General features: G+C 47.9%; 1 long non-coding RNA gene across 4 annotated transcripts in view; it reads right to left on the bottom strand.

Moving 5' to 3' along the window:
• The window catches only part of LOC144799789 (uncharacterized), a 625907-nt gene that overhangs the window by 308893 nt on the left and 295218 nt on the right, over positions 1-21796 (bottom strand). For all 4 annotated transcript variants that reach the window (XR_013603870.1, XR_013603871.1, XR_013603872.1 and 1 more), the window contains exon 2: positions 10252-10361. This is a non-coding gene — a long non-coding RNA (uncharacterized LOC144799789). The remainder of the gene's footprint in view (positions 1-10251; positions 10362-21796) is intronic.

The following is a 21796-nucleotide window of genomic DNA, read 5'->3' as shown; positions in this document are numbered from 1 at the left end:
CACTGGCTACCCATAAAGGAACGTATTTACTTCAAGGCCCTCTGTATTGCCCATAAAAATCTCCAGGGCAAAGGTCCTCCAATCCTTGCCAATCTCATTAGACCCTACAAAATGCCTAGAAATCTGCGGTCCAATGATCTTAATCTGGCAAAAGTTCCCAGAATCAGTAAGTCTCGCTCCGGAGGTCGCCTTTTGTCTTATAATGCAGCTGTGGAACTCCCTGCCTCTCTCCCTTCGTCAAGAACCTAACCTCCTCACTTTTCGCATGAAATTAAAGACATGGCTCTTCCCTTAAACTAAAAAAAATAATAATGGAAATTTTTTAGAAACAAACTCAATTCTCCTGTCTCCTGTTGTTTCAAGCGCTGGGATGCTTTCGGGTAGCCATGCGCTATATAAGAACAATTTCATTCATTCATTCATTCACCTTCACAGAGGTGAAACAACACTTATCCTTACTCACACAGGACATGGATCTTAGGGATTTTTTAATAGGTCCCAGGAAACCATGCCAAAAACGTTTCATATATGCTGACATTTACGCTGCTTACAATGAAATTTGGAAAATATCCCAACAAGAGACTGCAGAAAGAATACGGGAAATAGACTGTATAACTGCTATGGGCTGCTCCTATGTCACTCCTGTGTACAGGGCAATAACGCTGGCTGAATGTAATCAGGGCATACCGTGGGTTGCTCCTCTGTCGCTCCTAGATGGACCCTACGGTGCAATAACGCTGGCTGAATGTTATCAGTGCATACATTGATCTGTACCTCATTCGCTCCTGGGTGCACCCTTTGGGGTAACATTGCCAACTGAGTACAATACGAGCATACTGTGAGCTGTTCCTCTGTCGCCCCTGTGTGATCCATGTGGGGTAGCAATGGCAACTGAGTATAATACGTACATACTGTGAGTTGCTACTCTGTCGCTCCTGGCTGGACCCTGTGGGGTAATAATGGCAATGGCAACTGAGTGCAATACATACATATTGGGAGCTGCTCCTTTGATGCTCCTGGAGGACCATGTGGGGTAACGATGGCAACTGAGTAACTGAGGGTAATACATACATACTGTGAGCTGCTCCTCTGTCACTCCTGGATGGACCCTGTGGGATATTAATGGCCACTGAGCATAATGGACAAGTTACTTACCTTCGGTAATGCCTTATTCAGTGCAGACATGATCAAGCCACAGAGTCCTTGCCTTTGAAATCCTCAGAAATCAGATTGGATCAGAGAGATTGTCCTTCGAGCAATACCCCTGCGCACCAGTAGTGCCGTCAGTCGGCTCAGCGGGACTTCAGCAGCATCATCTGCGACAATGTGATGTCCGCATTACCTATATAGGCACCACCTTGGTGAGCCAACGTCAGTTACTTTTCAAGACTTTCCACGCCAGAAGCGCTGAACCATGAAGTGCACTGACATTGGTGTGTTTTTGACCATCTAGGGCCCTGAAAGCAATCAGCACTGATCCTAAAAACCTGACCGCGGTGCGAGGAGGATGGGTGGGCCAGTAAGGTATCTGTGACTAGACCATGTCTCTACCGGATACGGCGTTACCAAAGGTAAGTAACTTGTCCATCTGATAGAGATGTCTAGCTGCAGATTCCTTGTCTTTGAATAGATATCCAAGACATATCATCCACGGTGGAGGGACTTTGGACAAGTTTAGACCAGGAAGTCCTGCAAGACAGAGCAACCAAAAAGGCAGTCCCTTCGGACTTGACTATCCAGGGAGTAGTGCATGGTTAACGTGTCCTGGGATGCCCACGATGCTGCCTGACATACGTCGAAGACTGGAACTCCGGTTGGAATGCCATGGGAGCAGCCTTAAGCCTTCAGGAGGCTGCTTTTTGGCTTTTGCATTTGACTCATGAGGGACACCTAGTAACGACTAGTGGAACTGCAGCTTCATGAAAGGGTTTCAATGCTTTTGCATTTGACTCGTGAGGGACATCTAGTAACGACTAGTGGAACTGCAGATTCATGTAATAATTTCAATGGGCCTGATTCACAGAACTAACTTAGGACAAAATCCTAAACTTACTACTTTTGGTATTCACAGAATGCACTTACTACTTTTGGTATTCACAGAATGCACTTACTACTTTTGGTATTCACAGAATGGATTTACTACTACTAACTTTACGTCCGCACTCCGCTGGAAATTCTGTCCCGGAGGCGGGGCCTCACCTCCGGGCCGCAAGCTCCGCCTCCAAGCCGGAAGCTCTGACTCCTGGCCAGAAACTCCGCCTCTGGGCTGGAAGCTCCGCCTCCGCGCCAGAATTTCCAGCCCGATTGCGGACGTAAAGTTAGTAGTCGTAAATCCATTCTGTGAATACCAAAAGTAGTAAGTGCATTCTGTGACTACCAAAAGTAGTAAGTGCATTCTGTGAATACCAAAAGTAGTAAGTTTAGGATTTTGTCTTAAGTTAATTCTGTGAATCGGGCCCAATGCTTTTGCATTTGACTCGTGAGGGACACCTAGTAACGACTAGTTGAATTGCATCTCTTTGTAGAATTATTTTGATATTGTATAATATAATATTCACTGCCCACTGCTAATCTTGTCCTATAATGCTTTGCAGGGCCTTTGGTTGGGATTGTATTTTTGCCCATAATTGTGCTTGGGGTGGTCCTTAGAGGATGGGCCCATCACCGAATCGTTCAGCAAGATGTGCTCTTTGTTTTCAAGGCATCTGCTTGGTTCTATCCCTAGGTTAGGGAGGATCCAAAAATCATCATCTCTCTCACTGCTTGCTAAATTTTTATTTTCACTTTTGTGAAATGACTTTATGCATTTCAGCATGTAAAGACAGAGATACTTGTTATTTTACCAAAAGAATCTGAGGTTTCTATTTAATTATTTGGGAGTCCAATAGAGCAAAGTTGCGGAATTCACTTCATGGAATTCCGCGTAGTAGTACTCCGCCAACTACGCCCACCCTTATTATGTACATCAAGTGAGCTCATTCTCTGTCGCTGCTGGCTTGATCCTGTGCGGTATTAATGTCAACTAAGCATAAAACGTACACACCGTGAGCTGCTCCTCTGTTGTTCATGGCTAGACCGTGTAGGGTATTAATGGCAAATAAGCGTAATACGTACATACCGTAAGCTGCTCCTCTGGACCCTGTGGGGTATTAATGGCATCAAATAATCAAGAGGGAAGGATCACTTGTCCTGTATAACCAAGGCATGCAGGTTTCGTTCCAGCTAGTCCCAAGTAAAAAACCCTCATGCACGTGTAGAGTGTGGTAACTTTAAGCGGTATATCTTGATTCTCCGCTATTCTTGACACGTGTATGCATAGTCATAGGGTTTAGTGGTTATGCATCCTCCACCCGGAGGTTTTACTCTTGGTTAAAAAACAGTAGTGACCAGTGACGTGAAGGAGTGAAATTTCTAAGTTAAAATCTCGTACATCCAGAGAAGTAAATTTTAATGGTTCTGGATTCGAGATGTTTAAATAAAGTTGTGTGATAGAGAGTGATAAGGGCTCTCACACACTTCTTATTAGTGAATATTGAAAGTCGACATGTTTCAGCCCTCTGTTGCCGGTTAGGTCAGGTGGGCTTTCATCAGGACCGTTGTGCAAGGTGTGTAGAGACCTCGGACGTCTCTGTGAGTGTTGGACAGATAGGCGTTGTATTGGTTGCCTATATCCTGAGAATTGACTCTGTCACTCTGGGTCCGGGATAGAATGGCAGAGACAGCACAAGTGGTGGGAAGGAGACCGCAGTAGGCCTCTTTTGACTCGCTGGGACCGCGATGTGGCACAATACCACACCAGGCAGGTACCTAGTGACCTATCAGGAGAAGGATTAACATATCGTCTCCTCAATCTTCAGGATATAGGCAACCAATACAAAGCCTATCTGTCCAACACTCACAGAGACGCCCGAGGTGTCTACACACCTTGCACAACGGTCCTGATGAAAGCCCACCTGACCTAACCGGCAACAGAGGGCTGAAACATGTCTACCTTCAATATTCACTAATAAGAAGTGTGTGAGCGCCCTTATCACTCTCTATCACAAAACTTTATTTTAACATCTCAAATCCAGAACTATTAAAATTTACTTCTCTGGCTGTACGAGATTTTAACTTAGAAATTTCACTCCTTCACGTCACTGGTCACTACTGTTTTTTAACCAAGAGTAAAACCTCTGGGTGGAGGATGCATAACCACTAAACCCTATGATTATGATGATTATGCATACACGTGTCAAGAATAGCGGAGAATCAAGATATACCGCTTAAAGTTACCACACTCTACACGTGCATGAAGTTTTTTTACTTGGGACTAGCTGGAACGAAATCTGCATACCTTGGTTATACAGGACAAGTGATCCTTCCCTCTTGATTATTTGATCTAAAAAATAAGGAAGCTGAATGGATCACGCCTTCCTTTTCCCCCTCCTTTGATTTTCTGGGTATTAGTGGCAATCAAGCGTAATACGTACATACCTTGAACTGCTCCTGGCTGGACCCTGTAGGGAAATAAAGGCAACTGAGTGTAATATGTACATCCAGTGAGCTGATCCTCTGTCGCTCATGGCTGGACCCTGTTGGGTATTAATGGCAACTGATCGAAATACGTACATATTGTGAGCTGCTCCTCTGTTGCTCCTGGGTAGACCCTATGGGGTAATAAAGGCAACTGAGAGTAATACGTACATACCGTGAGCTGCTCCTCTGTCGCTCCTGGCTGGACCCTGTGGGGTATTAATGGCAACTGAGAGTAATACGTACATACCGTGAGCTGCTCCTCTGTTTCTCTTGGCTGGACCCTGTAGGGTATTAATGGCAACTGAGAGTAATACGTACATATCGTGAGCTGCTCTTCTGTCGCTCCTGGCTGGACCCTGTAGGGTATTAATGGCAACTGAGAGTAATACGTACATATCGTGAGCTGCTCTTCTGTCGCTCCTGGCTGGACCCTGTGGGGTATTAATGGCAACTGAGAGTAATACGTACATATCGTGAGCTGCTCCTCTGTTGCTCCTGGGTAGACCCTATGGGGTAATAAAGGCAACTGAGAGTAATACGCACATACCGTGAGCTGCTCCTCTGTCGCTCCTGGCTGGACCCTGTGGGGTATTAATGGCAACTGAGAGTAATACGTACATACCGTGAGCTGCTCCTCTGTTTCTCTTGGCTGGACCCTGTGGGGTATTAATGGCAACTGAGAGTAATACGTACATACCGTGAGCTGCTCTTCTGTCGCTCCTGGCTGGACCCTGTGGGGTATTAACGGCAACTGAGAGTAATACGTACATATCGTGAGCTGCTCTTCTGTCGCTCCTGGCTGGACCCTGTGGGGTATTAATGGCAACTGAGAGTAATACGTACATACCGTGAGCTGCTCCTCTGTCGCTCCTGGCTGGACCCTGTGGGGTATTAATGGCAACTGAGAGTAATACGTACATATCGTGAGCTGCTCCTCTGTTTCTCTTGGCTGGACCCTGTAGGGTATTAATGGCAACTGAGAGTAATACGTACATACCGTGAGCTGCTCTTCTGTCGCTCCTGGCTGGACCCTGTGGGGTATTAATGGCAACTGAGAGTAATTCGTACATATCGTGAGCTGCTCCTCTGTTGCTCCTGGGTAGACTCTATGGGGTAATAAAGGCAACTGAGAGTAATACGCACATACCGTGAGCTGCTCCTCTGTCGCTCCTGGCTGGACCCTGTGGGGTATTAATGGCAACTGAGAGTAATACGTACATATCGTGAGCTGCTCCTCTGTTTCTCTTGGCTGGACCCTGTAGGGTATTAATGGCAACTGAGAGTAATACGTACATACCGTGAGCTGCTCTTCTGTCGCTCCTGGCTGGACCCTGTGGGGTATTAATGGCAACTGAGAGTAATACGTACATACCGTGAGCTGCTCCTCTGTTGCTCCTGGGTAGACCCTATGGGGTAATAAAGGCAACTGAGAGTAATACGCACATACCGTGAGCTGCTCCTCTGTCGCTCCTGGCTGGATCCTGTGGGGTATTAATGGCAACTGAGAGTAATACGTACATACCGTGAGCTGCTCCTCTGTTTCTCTTGGCTGGACCCTGTGGGGTATTAATGGCAACTGAGAGTAATACGTACATACCGTGAGCTGCTCTTCTGTCGCTCCTGGCTGGACCCTGTGGGGTATTAATGGCAACTGAGAGTAATACGTACATACCGTGAGCTGCTCTTCTGTCGCTCCTGGCTGGACCCTGTGGGGTATTAATGGCAACTGAGAGTAATACGTACATACCGTGAGCTGCTCCTCTGTCGCTCCTGGCTGGACCCTGTGGGGTATTAATGGCAACTGAGCGTAATACGTACATATCGTGAGCTGCTCCTCTGTCGCTCCTGGCTGGACCCTGTGGGGTATTAATGGCAACTGAGCGTAATACGTACATATCGTGAGCTGCTCCACTGCCGCTCCTGGCTGCACCCTGTAGGGTAATAACAACGACTGAATGAAATGTTTGCGTGCCATGGGCTGCTCCACTGTCGCTCCTGGACAGGTCCAATCCTGTATTTGATTCAAGCTTCTGCTGTCTAGGACATGCTCGAGGATTGGCCCCCCAGGTGAGCCTTTCTTCCGTGAGTCAAAGAGCGTTTGCTAAGGATGTGTTTCTCCTCTGCCTCTGGTCACTCCTTGTCACTCCTTGAGGGTGTCTCGAGGATACTTACCAAAGCTGGCTGTGTCCAGGCTTCGGGTTGGGGGGAGGGGTGTTGCCTGTCCCTGGGGGGGCATATAAAGCCTCTGCCACAACTGCCTTTATCCAGGGCCTTTGGTGGGCTGTTGTGCAGCGTCTAGCTGAGTCAGACACTACATTAAATTAATATAAAGTGTTGTGTTGTGTCACCTTTTAGTGCCATTTCAAGCAGCAGTGTAAGATAAGATAAGAAAATCACTCGGGTTCAGCACCAAACATCTTCCACAGACCACCCTGCACTTTAACACTCTTCCAACCAAGCACTGTGGGGTAGCATGCTACCCACCAGCAAGTGAGCTTTAGCGCCTCGTCGGTACTATGCAAAGCTGTTTGTATTCTTCTTCCCGCCAAGTCCGACTAGATGAAGTTTCACACCAAACACACCCTTCTAACGCACCTCTCTTCATCTTGGTAGGGGAGTAGCGCTTAGAAGTGATTCAGCCAGCAGGACTGTCCTGTTAGAATCCCTGTCCATGTCTGCTGCAGGTGCATTAAGAAAACAAGTTACTTACCTGTAACTTCAGTTATCCAGTATTGATATCTTTCATAGATTCACATGCCTGAATCATTCCCCGTCGCCGATTCAGGCATGTGAATCTATGAAAGGTACCCCAATACTGGATAACCTGGCGAAGTCGCAAGCAGGACCGTCATGGGGTATTAGGGGAGACTAGAAAGCCCAGCATCCCTGGGACCAAATGCTGCGGGTAAACAGGCACTACAGATGCACAATAAGAACGGCGAAAGAGAGCACACGCGAAGGATGGGGACCGAGCTACATTTGGGACTTTCAGTCACACGCCCGTTCTGTAATTCACTCCTGCATCACCATCAGCAGAGACGAAGGAAGCGTCACTAGGCATCTGGCCGTGCTGACCTTTGTTCAGGATCACACATGAAGTCACTGGCAGGAGGCATTCCTGCTTGCAGTACGTGACTGCCGCACAATGGCTGGGTGTGTCACGGTCTGAAAGTAATACAGGCAGCAGCAGCCCGGGCCTTACGCTGTGGCAGTAATATGAAGGTGCCCTGGACGGGGGGGGGGGGGGGGGGGGGGTGCAGAGGGCTCCTGGGAGCCTAAGGGGCTGTGGCTGGAGTTGCCCGTGATCCAAGTGCATGGGCTGGGGCTGACTCCTGCAGGACTCTTGGGGTAGAAGGGCCTGTGGCAGTGGGTCTCCGTACTAAATCCACATGAGTGGTTGAATGCTTAATGCAAGTAGGAAGGATTCTATCCCGTGTCCTGGATCAGGGAATAGCACTTTCATAGAAAAACCAAAGGTGATGATGGACGGAGCGTTGACAATACAAACACTCACCCCCAGTCAACTGATCTGGGTTTGATCCATCACCGTTCTTTAGCCCACTCCGCCACCCCAGTTCAGACATGGCCATATGCAAATCAGTCTGACCCTGTGCCCCATGGGAACAGTCCAGCCCGAACTGCCAAGCCATGTCTTCCCTGGACCGGAATCAAGCTTCCCAGGACTGGTTTCTGGCATTACAGCCGTCTTCAGCCCGGCTTGCTTGTCTCCAGTGGCAAAGTGAGCAAGGGACTCACGCCTGAGCATACCCTGCCAACTTAGGGCGAACAAAGAAAAACCAAAGGTGGTGATGGACGGAGCGTTGACAATACAAACACTCACCCCCAGTCAACTGATCTGGGTTTAATCCATCACCGTTCTTTAGCTCACTCCGCCACCCCAGTAGCACTTTCATACCACGATGTGTTTCCGCGTCTACTCACCGGCACCCCTTACGAACACTTATGCGGGTTTAGCAATCAATGAAAGCCCGAAAATGAGAAGTAACGGAGCCAATACTATTATCCTTGCCCTCTCGGACGGGACGGAAATATAACTGTTTCAAAGGCTTACCGCCCAAACACAAGGTCAATCAGCCCTGAGGAAGTCGTGGGTCACTCCCGGGCGACGAAACACGTGTTGGCTGGACCAACAGAAGAAAGAACATTAAAGACATAATGTTATATACTATTGTTGTGGCTGACATTACTCTACATTAATGTAAATGATATTATATGTGTGCTCGGGCTTGTGGTATATTAATAGTGTGATCCTCTTGGGTCACTTATGCTGAAGGGTGGATAACCCTTCTTCCCTTGAGCACCAACAGATTGGCCTATCACATATAACCACTTACCGGAATTAGTAAGCGCCACTACCACACGGGGCAATCTCATCCTCTGCTGTTATCATATTTTCATTTTTAGTGGGATTAAAAGACTACATTTAATCAAAACCAGGATTCAATAAGTTACAGTTTTTGAAGCAAGGTCACATGACGTCGAAGACGCCTCCTGGCCTTTAGGAGAGTTGTCCTCGTGTGCACATTAACTGTGATATTCTGTCTGTCAAGTTGCAACCAGTGCTTGTCTCATGTAAAGTCTGCTCTAATGTGGTAATAAACTGGGGTTTGACCTTTGCACTGGAGTAGGAAGACTCGGGCCATCCGAAATTATAAATTCACTCTGCATATATTTTTCCTGAAAGGGAAACATAAAACAGAAGTCGTTTGTTCTTTTCGAGCATCAGGCACGGGTTTCGCTTTCTTGAGTTTTACACCTCCTGGTCCTGCCCACAGCCCAGAGCGCGGGGATTCACAAACTGCCATTTCAACCTTACTTGGCAAAGCTCGCTGGCCTGCCTAGCTGGTCCTAGCCAAGCCTCTTCCCAAGGGCACAATCTCCACTGAAACACCAAAGTAGGCACCGTCAAGCGATGGAGACCTTCTAAGAAAGAAAGACTCACCTTGAACAGAGTAAAATGGAGTAAAGTGACTGAATGACTCGTATTAAATAATATAGTTAAAACATACTCCCTGTGCAAAGAGGATTCCTGGCTTGAGCACGTGTGTCTGTTTATCATTTGATTCATCAATGCACCTGAAGAAGGGTTGTAAATCTACAATGCACCGCCACTTGGGCCTTCATTACGAGCTTGCTCAATTCAAGTTGGGAAATATTCAGGGCTCAAGTCGGGGGTACACGCAGTTACACGGTGTCCCCCAACTTTTTTCACAGGGTGGACGCCGTCCCCCCTGCCAAGAAGCTGGGCCCCACAGAAATAAGCTGAACGTGTCCCGGTGTCATTTTCAGACACCGGGACGCGTTCAGCGCGTGAAGTCATAAGGTCATTTGCATATTGTCAGTCCCCCCACTTCTTTTTATAGGACTTGTGTCCTGGAAATATTCATGTGCTAGAATCTCCGATTCCAGCTGGTATCTCCTCACCAAAATCCAGCAATTATAAATTCTGTCTCTTGATATTATAATAATTGCTTAAAGTGCAACCCATTTTTTCTAAAGTGCTAGAATCTGTTTTACATGATTCCCTAGAAGTATTGAACTACCATTAGCACCGAGGTATCAATGCACTGAGCATATGTGGCTTAAAGTTCATATTATGGGCACGGTTGGTGCCCCTTCCAATAAGAGAACTCAATGCCGGCTGGAAATCGCTCAAAAACATTGTACGATGTAGACTGAGTGACTACAGAAAGGAAGGAGTCGCTCGCTCACCTGCTATGCTTCTGCCTGGCATGATATACCACCCGTTGTATGCTTCTGAGGGCAATCTTCTTACACCATGGCCTACCATCTGCCACAGACGCTCAAAACCTTCTATTCTCCTAGGGAAAAAGTGATAGACATGGCCAAATTTGGTAAATTCATACATGTAGAGCGGACATTGCTAAAGGACAGGTTGCCGGAAATCAGACCCCATCAGCTGTACACTGCCCCGACCATTCTCAGTGAGTAGTCCAGTGTTCAACATGCACTGCACTTATAACCCAGAAGCTTTTTCTTTTTTTAACCCAATTGCTTCAGGAACTGCTACAGAATTGTATACAAACTTTTTTAACATTGTCTTTCCCTCAGCACATGAATTTTGAGCTTGTCGTTTTTGATATTTTTGTAATGGTTTAAAGTAATCATATAATAAAGTGTATCTACCTAGATATCAATCCACAGGACTTAGCACATAAGTTGCCTACATAAACAATTAAAACACTAAGGGGTATATTCACAAGGACATAACTCTGATTTATCCCCACCTTACCCCATCAAAAGCAGAGATAGATTTAATTCCCCTTTCACAAGCTGGTGCAAACTGCGGACATCACCAGTATTCCCGCGATAACTGCCCCAAAAGTTACCTCCACGGTGGACACCACCAACTAACCCTAATGAGATGCAGAGTAGGCGTTCCCGTGCAGAAACACACGAAAAAACAACAACACCACTTTCACAACAAACTAACAGATCCGCAAAGCGAACCAAAAACAGGCGATAAGCCGCGCTAGCCACAGGTATTTAACACCTGGGTTTGTCTTTTTATCTCAGTCGAGGTGGTTGTGTCGCGGGCATTGGCCGTGGTGTCGGCAAACAATTGCATGCTACCGCCGTGTTGTGAATTCCACGTTGTCACAGAGTTGTTTTCCCGCGATAGGCTGCAATGTTGAAAGTTGCGTTACGCTACTCTTGCGGTAGTTATCACACGTTCTTGTGAATATATCCCATCATAACTTGCCAATTCCATCTCGCAGAACACCGTATATTTTGGTCCCTCATCACTTGGTAATTCCAGTGGACCACGAGTTGGGATTTGTGTTTCCCTGACACAATACATTCAGACCTTGTCTCTCTTTAACAAATCTTTGTACGCGTACATTTGCTTCCAGTGGGGGGAAAACTGCAACCTCAGAGTGCATCAGTTTCTCAAAGCCCAGCCCAGTTTTGCGTCTGGCCCCTGCCTGCTCTAAGCAGGTGGCGCAATTTTGGGTCAGTCATATCCCCGACTGAGGGGGAGAAATACAGGATTGGACCTTGTATTACCGCGTCTGCATGTTGTTCCCCATCCTGAAGGTTTGTCATCCCCCTTATCCTAGGGGGAGGTATTAGTTGGTATGGTAATTCTTGAAAAGAACTTGAAATGAGGGCCTATGTGGATAATTTGTTGCAGGCTGAGTTATATGAAGTGCCGGCGGGCCGGGACAGTTACAGCCCCACCAACCTTTCAAGAAATACACATGTTTTGATAAAGGCCATCAAGGCCGATGGTGTGTGAACCTGTTTCCCATTTCATGAGGCGTCCAGACCCTGCCCCCTCCCTTGAATGTGACAGGCCCGCGTCATCTGGCGTGTTCTGGGGCGAGCTGCGCTCTTGTTCCTTCGAAAGAGTCACTTCACACGTGGGCCTGGCGCGCGGCCAGAGTCTGCGCAGAGCCCCCTCGCGCTCGAGAACGCGCCAAGAACTTTTTCCCTATTATTATTATTTGTTCCATGGAGCCTGGCAGCCTCGGGCCTGTTTTTCTTTTTTTTTTTTTTTTTCAGAGCGAGTTGTGATTTTTTTTTCTTCTTTTCTCTTTTTCCCGAGCCAGGGCCGCCGCGTGTTTGCAGGAAACAGAGCCAAGTGGGTTTCCTGAACGTGTGAGAGAGGAAGCGCTGTAATAGGCCGCGTTGGGGATAAAAATAACCCGATATATAAGGAAGGCTGGGGCCGCTCTCGTCAGTGCTGCTCCGGCCGGGCGGCGGGGCGGCCGCGCTCCCCGGCTCCGGCAGGTGGGGCCTCCCCCGGAGGAGGCCGAACAGAGCTCTCTTGATGGAGCGCGGCCCGGGCCGTTTGTGGTTTTGAGTCTCTGAGAGCCTTTTCTGTAGGTTGTGCTCGGGTCCCGGTGCTCGTCCAGTGACCCCGGCTGGAAGCACACACCGGAGCCTGTGCTCTGAGGACACAACCGGCGCTTAACTTTACACCGACCGCTGACCCGGGCGGCTGGAACAAACGTGAAGTGTGCTCGCTACTGCAAACTAGAACAACATGACAAAACACAACAATCCATGCATGGTGTAAAAACGTGAGATAAAATAAAAAAAGAACAGTATAGACCATAAACAATAACAATGTAACAACGAAAATCAATACACGTCATAATACCACAATATTATACAAAAACTAAACGTATATACCATGATAGGATGTAAAATCACATAGCACTAGAAAACAACACATGTCATGACCCATAGCAATGCGTCCCATAGCTTAACAAAGCAAAACAACACACATCATGGCACAGGCAGCCCCCGGAGCCAGTCCTATCTGCTTCCCCCGTCGATACTTTAGTGGAAAGGTAAGAGGATTAGGTAACCCTAAAATCGTGTAAGAGGGGAATCTGGGGAGGAGCGTGTCTAAATGTGAATCTATTTCATTTAGAATTTGTGTCCAATATTCTGAGTAGATGTAGATGTAGAAGTGTAGAGTGAGTGAGAGCCACAACCGCCAACAATCTGAACTCCTCTCGGTTGCCTTTATGGAAGCGCACTGGTGTGAGATAGCAGTAAGTGGTTATCTTAGTGCTAGCAGTATTGCGTGCTATGTGGCGTGCTCTATGGTAGATTTCATCTCTCCCCAATCCCTCAGAGTCAGCTGCCTACCCAACTCCATTACCCACCTTTTCTGGCCTGCATTTGACAGGGGCGGAGAGGGTTGGCGTAGGAAGGTGTATAGTTCTGTGATAAGGCGTCAGTCGGATGTTTTAGTTACTGCCTACTAGCCATTTCTCATAGGGTGTGAGATGTCTTTATACCCCTGGGTGGATTGTTGGGTGCATGAGCCAATGGCGTATTTGCATGTAGTGCATTCTCTCTGACTCTGGGAGAGTATAAAAGAAGCATATCTGGTCAAACAAGAGTATTCCTTCCTCATCAAACATGTGACCCGCCAAGAGGTCCCCGTCTGTTGCCATGGGATAAATGCCCCTTGATCCATGCCTGGGGGCAACTTAGAATCGTCCTGGTGACAGGGCAACACATAAAGGCTCTTTGGCCGATGTGTTCTCTTTAACCCCTTCCACGCTCATGACGAGCTGGGCTCGTCATGCAGTAGCCTCCTGCTACGCTGATGACGAGCCCAGCTCGTCATGAATAATGGGGTTCATGGGTTTCCAGCACAGGGGAAAAATCCCCATAGCATTCAAGAGGTTAAAAAGGGGACCTTCCAAAGGGGAGTTCTGCTATTGCTCTATTCTGGAATAGCCAGTGTTTCTCCAATTCATCTCTATTCCAATCTGCTGAGTAGCTCAATTGTACTGCCTGATAATATTGCTGTATATTGAGCATACCCAGACCTCCTGCGTCCTGGGGGTTGATAACTCAGATCCTTTTGCATGCGGGGTCTGCTCTCCCTCCAGACACATTGATGCATTTCCTTCTGCAAAGTTTGTAGCATCCCCAAAGAGGGTGTCACCAGTAGAGTCTAGAAGTGGTGTGGGACCCTAGGCAAGGCAGTCATTTTAAGAGCAGCTACCCTTCCGAACCACGAGAGCTGGAGATGTTTCCAGCGGGATAAATTGTTTCTAAGTTGACAGAGCAGGGAACCGCAGTTCAATATGGCAGTTATTTGAATCGAGCAAGCTGGTTGCATGCCCAGGTATGGAAAAGATATATGTGCTCATTTAATCGGGTACTGTGTTTCAAGTTGTGTCACTAATGTTGAGGGCAGTGAAAGATTAAGGGCTTGAGATTTATTGACATTGACCCGAAATCCTGCCACCTGGCCGAAAAGTCTGGAGCTCGGACAGAAAAGCTGGGAGGGCAATGTCAGGATTGTAAAGTGACACCACAACATCGTCGCGTATAAGCTGATTGTATGTTGTTCCTCACTAAAAATAACTCCAGTAATGTTGGGGTTATCTCGCACTCGTTGGGCCATGGGCGCCATATAGAGAGTGAACAACAGGGGTGACAAAGGGCACCACTGCTGCGTGCCTCTGCCAATGAGAGAGGAAGACGATATTTGGCTGTTCACTCTAACTGTCACACTAGGGTCACTATTGCAACCGAGGAACCAAGCTCTAAATCTCTTGCCAATACCGATGTGATACAACGTTGCTTCCAGGTTTGGCCAATGTACCCAATCGAAAACTTTTTCAGTGTCAATGGTTGGTAACATAGTTTCCCTTTTTGAACATTTGGCTTTATCTATGATGTGCAGAATACGCTCAGGATTATCTATATTTGTGTAATACTTTATTCGATATTTCCATATCATAAAAGTACAGACATTTACTAGACATAAAATCAATGTACAAAAAGTATTACATACATTTCATCTTTAAAAATATAAAAACACTTTTTACAATAAAAAGTAATTACAGAAGGCAAAAGTGCATTTTCAGTAGTAATCATAAATCTAGATCGGATTGGAGTTTCTATTTTTAGCAGTATCCAGCAGCCTGGTCCGTATGCACCAAGCGCTAGCAGAACAATTGTTACTTACCTGTAAACAGGTGGTTCTCCAGTATTGATGTCTTTCATAGATTCACATGCTTGAATATTCCCCGTCGTCGAAGTGGGAGTCCCACGGTACATAAAGATAGCAATAATGCTAATATATATATATGTAATAACATAATACATAATAAAATAGAGATAATACACACTGAAAAAAACCTCACAATGGTTCCTCCATAGGAATGCATTATAAAGAGAAAAACTCATTTCTAACATATCAGTGTCATTATGTTAGTCCAAACTGCAGCCAATCAGGCTCAAGCACCCTCTAGAACCTTCTCCTCAGAAGCTCCAGTCCTCAGATTTTCGTAGCACCAATGTGAAGTAGAGTGCATGAGGAGAAGAGAGCCTCTGAGGGGAGGACGGGTGGGTCGCATGTGAATCTATGAAAGACACCAATAATGGAGAACCACCTGTTTACAGGTAAGTAACAATTGTTCTTCTCCAGTATTAGGGGTGTCTTTCATAGATTCACATGCTTGAATAGAATAGATAGCAGTAATCTCCTTAGAACTGGGATTGCTAAACACATTTTCCAAACTTGAAGACAAAAACATACAGCTTAAAAGCATATAGCAATCACAGAAAGAAAAGGAGGAGGGAACAGAGGCTCACCTTATTTCAAAAGATGACGAAGCACTGCTTGCCCCACTGCGGTATCCGCTTCGTTGATGGCCTCCAAACAGCAATGTCTGGTAAAGGTGTGCCTGCTGGACCATGTCGCTGCCCGGCAAATCTGGTGTAGAGGCACTCCAGCAAACAAAGCGGTGGATGACGCTATCGCTCTCGTCGAATGTGCCTTCACTGAACACTGTAAAGGCTTGCCAGCTTGCTGGTGACAAAAGGATATGGCTGCTGAGAGCCATCTTGCAACTGTTTGTTTTGTCACTGAGTGTCCCCTCCACATCCGTCCATATGCTACAAACAGTTGATCGGATTTACGGAAAGGGGTAGTCCTTGAAATGTAAAATTTTAGGCAACGTTTGATGTCTAAAGAATGTAATTGTTGTTCTGCCGGAGATCTTGGATCCGGGAAAAAAGTCTTTAAGAAGACAGGTTCGTTCAAATGGAAATCAGTAGGTACTTTCGGCAAAAAAGAAGGATTGGTACGAAGTGACACTCCATCGGGCTTAAATTGCAAATACGGAGGCTTGATCGTGAAAGCGTGAAGATCACTTACACAACGAGAAGATGTTAAGGCCAAAAGTAATGCAACCTTCCAGGTAAGAAACTTGATGTCTGCTCTGTGAATTGGCTCAAAAGGAGGCTTCATAAGCTGTGACAACACCACGTTGAGGTGCCATGCCGGAGGAGGGCGCCTAACAGGAGGAAACGTCCTGAAGAGACCTTTAAAGAACTGTCGGATTATTCTGGATGAACAGAGAGACGTTGAACCATCGTGTCGAAAGCGCGAAATAGCTGCTAGAAAAACTCTCAAGGTGGCATGAGAGAGACCAGACTGAGCGAGGCTCAGAAAGAAAGGCAAAAGCTGCTCCGGAGTGGAATTGATTGGATGGATATCAGATGCAGCGCACCAATGACAAAAACGCTTCCATTTTAGCTTGTACGTTTTGATGGTTGATGGAGCTCTAGCAGACGCTAGAATGTCTCTGCATTCTTGGGGCATATCTAAATTTGCAAATTCGATGTATTCAGGTTCCATGCCCATAATTGAAGCGTGGATGGGTCTGGATGGCAAATTTGACCTTCGTCCATCGTCAGGAGGTCTGGACGTGGATGCAGATGAATGGGTGTGCATTGGGATAACAGAAGCAGTTCTGAGAACCATGCCTGTCTGGGCCAACGAGGGGCGATCAGTATTAAGTGGCAGGGTTGCCTGCGCATCTTCCAAAACGTCCTCGGCACCAACGGGATCGGTGGAAATGCATAAGCAAACAGCCCGTTCCAATCCATGAGGAGGGCATTTCCGCTGGACTCTGGGTGGGGATGCCAGCTTGCGAAGGATCGGCACTTCCGATTTGCTGGGGTTGCAAAGAGGTCTATCATGGGACGACCCCAACGGCGGAAAACCAGGTCTAGAGTCGGCTGATGTATTTCCCACTCGTGAGTGGATGACGTGGACCTGCTCAACGAATCCGCAAGGATGTTGGATACCCCCGGCAGATGGACCGCCGTTAAAGAAATTTGATGACGAAGAGCCCAGTCCCAAATCCTTTGAGCCAGTCGAGACAGTGGCTGAGATCTTGTGCCGCCCTGTTTGTTCATGTAGTGCATGCTGGTGGTGTTGTCTGTCTGAACCAGCACCGACTCCCCCTGCACCACGGGCAAGAATGATCTGAGCGCTAGGAAGATCGCCATCAACTCCAGCTGGTTGATATGCCAGGTTCGTTGTGTCGCCGTCCATTTGCCTTTGATGGAAAGGTCCTGGAGATGAGCGCCCCAACCCTCCATGGACGCATCTGTAGTAAACGTCAGATCCGGAGACTGGGCTAGAAACGATGTTCCTTCGTCCAGATTGGATGGTTGTTCCCACCAAAGCAAACTGTTCTTCATGCGGGACGTTACCCTCACCAGGTCGTTGAAAGACCCCGACACCTGGCGCCATTGCAGGTCTAATTCTTTCTGTATAGGACGAGTGCGTAACCTGCAATTTGGGATCAGTCCGATACAGGACGATGCCATCCCCAGAAACGACTTTAACGTCCGCACAGAAACTGACTGCTTTGACCGGATGAGAGAGACCAGACGGACTATCTTTTGATGACGTTCGAGGGAGATGAAGGCTTTTGACTAACTCTGGGCGTAGTGGGGCGTAGTGGGGCTCCGCGGAGCTACGCGGAGAGGGCGAGAAGCTACGCCCACTCCCGCACTCCGCGTAGCCCCACTACGCACCTCCCTCCCGCTCTCCCCTACATACTTTATTTAAGCAATTACACGGATTAAAACAACTTTAAAGCACTTACCTTGTCCGGGGCTCGTCCGGGTCTCCCTCTTTGAATAGCGTCCTTTTCCTGGATACCAATGCGCAAGCGCGGCGGCCGCGCATGCGCATTTCTCCCGAGAAATGCGCATGCGCGGCCGCCCGCGCATGCGCATTGGTATCCAGGAAAAGGACGCTATTCAAAGAGGGAGACCCGGACGAGCCCCGGACAAGGTAAGTGCTTTAAAGTTGTTTTAATACGTGTAATTGCTTAAATAAAGTATCTAGTGGAGGGCGGGAGGGAGGCGGGTGGCGGCCGACTCGGCTACGCTCACGGAGTGGGCGTAGTGTTGCCGGCTACGCTGTCTACGCAAAATGCGTAGAAGGCAACACTACGCCTACTCCGTGGGCGTAGCCGATTCGGACGCCCACCCTTACTTTTGACAGGTCCGTGTCTAGAATTGCTCCCAGGAAGTTTCTTCTTTGCAGCGGTGCAAAATGTGACTTCTCCATATTGATGGTTAACCCCAGTGACTCGAACGTCTGCTGACACAGACGTGTGTCGTGAGCCAGCTGTAGAGGAGGTTGGGATTTTAGAAGACAATCGTCCAGATAAGGAAAGATCTGAACTCCCTGAAGACGCAGATGAGCCATGACCGGAGCCAAAACTTTTGTGAAGACACGAGGTGCTGATCGTAGGCCAAAAGGTAGCACCCTGAACTGATAGTGTGTGTGACCCACCTTGAACCTCAAGAACTGGCGATGCCGATGGAGTATTGGCACATGAAAATAGGCGTCTTGCAGGTCTATTATTGTTAGAAAATCTCCGCTGGAGAGAAGTCGCAAGACTTCCGATAGCGTCAGCATGCGGAAAGATTGTTGTTTTAGGAACAAATTGAGAGCTCTCAAATCCAGAATGGGCCGCCACTCTCCCGTCTTCTTGAGAATGAGGAAAAACCGTGAGTAGAAACCTTTCCCTCACTGAGATACAGGCACCACTTCGACTGCACCCTTTTCTACCAGAAGACGAACCTGATGTTGTAGTTCCTCGAGATGGGAAGGTGGCGGGCCTGATGGTGGAGAATTTGGAGGAATCTCTGTGAACTCCAAGGCATGACCCCTGTGTACAATGTCTAATACCCATTGGTCCGATGTTATCATGGACCACTGGGAATAAAAATGCGAGATTAGCCCTCCAACTCTATGCGGAACTTGAAAGTCATTGACGTTTGTTGTTGGAGCCCCTATAGTTAGATTTTCCTCTATAGGGCCTTGACTGCTGCTGACGATTTGACTGCTGGTTGGAGTAACGCTGGTGTCCTTGATTGTACTGGCGGTACTGGGACTGCCCTCCTCGAAAAGTGCTTGAAGAAGTGCCTCGTCCACGTGCACCACGAAAAGTCTGCTTTTTGAATTGCAAGGATCCAAGCGACTTCGCTGTATCGGTATCTTTCTTTATCGATTCTAGTGCCTCATCGATGTGAGAGCCGAAGAGAGACTCACCGTCATACGGCATGTCGAGTATCTTCGACTGGACCTCCTGCCGAAACGACGTGGATTTTAGCCAACCCTGACGTCGGAGAGCCGCAGCACTGGCAAGGATACGAAAACCAGTACCCGCAACGTCGACAGCACAGTCAATCCTCTCTTCTGAGGCCCTCCTGCCATCTTGAAGGATCTGGTGCGCTTCCGCTCTGGATGTCTCCGGAATCAACGAGACTAGCGCAGAAATGTCTGACCACATTTGTTGGTCGAAACGACCTAAAATGGCCAATGCATTTGCGGCACGGACTGACGTTGACGCCATGGATGAAAGCTTCTTCCCAATCGCATCCAAACGTCGACCCTCTCTATCAGGCGGAGCAGTGATAGGAGTTGCAGGGTTACGTGCTCGCCGTTGCGCTGCTTGGGTCACCACTGACTCCGGCTTAGGATGTGAGAGCAAGCAAGCGGGCGAACCAGTCGGTGCCCTATATTTCTTCTCTAGCCGAGGGAGTTGAGCAGGTAAGGAGTTAGGAGCCTGCATGATCTTTATTCCCTCCTTCCACACAAATTCAATAATAGGTATGGTGTGGACCTGTTTATAAGGCTGGTTTTTAAAATCATAGAGAAAGCAGTCTTCCTCTCGCTGCGCTCTTGGTAATTTGAAGCGCTCTGCCGCCTTATCCATCAATATATGGAAGCTAGCGATGTCAACCGGAGGTGAATCACCGGAGTCGCCCGGCTGAGGAGAGGGCGTTTGCATTCGATAGTCATCGAATTCTGCCATATCCGGGTCTTGGTCATCATCCGTATCCTGGGGAACTTCCCCTTCCTCTCTTTCCGGCTCTGTCTCATCCTCCACATCTTGTTGATAATTAGTGGGGATAGGTTGACGGGGCCCTTCTGAAAGAGCCGTCTGCTCTGAAGGTTGCTGCTGATGCTGAGTAGGCTCTGTTGTCTCAGATGTAGCATGGCACGGTGCACCCTGAGGTGTTGGAGGAAATCTCCTATTGTAATCATCCAGCATATGCTGGAGGTTGGAAAATAGAGATACTGGGAATGTTGCCATTGGAACCTGTACATATTGTTCCTGCTGCTGGTCATCGTCCTCCTCCTCTCCGTCTTCAGAACTTGTGTCCTGACACTTAATAATCAAGTCCGATGGACTGTGGGCATCACCAAGAACATTGTCGTCCGCAATGGATTCCGTTTCCTGGTCAGTAGCCAACATCGGTGAGGGTGGTTGGAGAGTAGGAGGTGGCAACTGGAGTGTAGATTCCTGGAAACATCTCATGGAAGGCTCCGTAATGACTGGAGAATTTGAAGTGTCCAAAGGCACTCGGGGCATAGTGGCGAAAGACATTGATCCTGATGTGGATGCTGCGTCTTCCTGCTGCGTTCCAGAGTTTAAAGGCAAAACTGCCGTTGACGTAGCCGTCGCCGTCGATGAGTTAATCGACGTAGATGTTTTCCCTGGAGCAGCCATCGACGATGATGACGTAGACACAGCTGTCGGAGACGGTGATTTTTTAGATGTATTCGTCGACGACGAGTGTTTTGCCACAGCCGTCGACGGAGCCTTCGTCGACGGGAGCTTCGTCGACGAATCCTTGGGTGTTACCTTCTTCGTCAACGAAGCCTTCGTCGACGGGATATAAGTCGTCGACGAGCTGGACGACGGAGCTTTCAGTGTCGACGGAACCTTCGTCGCCTTTGAACTCGTCGACGGGACATTTAGCGTCGACGATGATTTCTTCGTCGACTGAAGCTTCTTCGCCGACGAGATAATAGGGATCGTCGACGAGACTGTGGAGATTGAGGCTCTCGTTGACGTGCAAGCCGTCGACGAGACAATCGTCGACGACGATGAAGCAGACATCGTCGTCACTGTAAACGCCGACGAAGCCAGAGCAGCCAATTTCGTCGTTGGAATGGTCGTCGACGAGCCCGTCGACGACCGCGCTGACTGAAGTGTAACAACACTTGTAGAGGCTGGAAATGACGCCTGAGAGCCAGGTCTTGTGGGCGTAGACACAGAAGTTGCAGTAGCAGTCGGTTTTACTTGAGCTACTGATAAGGCCAGCTTTTTCCTCTTTAGAAAAGGAGAAGGCAACTCCTGAACACTGCCACGCTTGGAAGCAGCAGTTGAAGGACCTGACTGGAAACTCTCTGCGTCTGACAAAACTGCGTCTTTGTCCTGAAGGCACTTCAACCACAGAAGAAGACGACCTTCCCTGTCTCTGATAGTTTTAGCAGGAAAAGTTCTACTGAACTTGCAGTCAGCCACCTTGTGTTCGGGATATAAACAGTAAATACACTTTTGGTGGGGGTCCTTCTCAAACAAACGCAGTTTCCCACAGGAAGAGCATGGCCTAAACAAAGACTTCTTACTTGACATCTTCAAAAACAACT

This window comes from Lissotriton helveticus, chromosome 12 (assembly GCF_964261635.1).
Source record: "Lissotriton helveticus chromosome 12, aLisHel1.1, whole genome shotgun sequence".
Lineage (NCBI taxonomy): Eukaryota > Metazoa > Chordata > Amphibia > Caudata > Salamandridae > Lissotriton > Lissotriton helveticus.
This window is presented reverse-complemented; position numbering and strand designations above follow the sequence as displayed.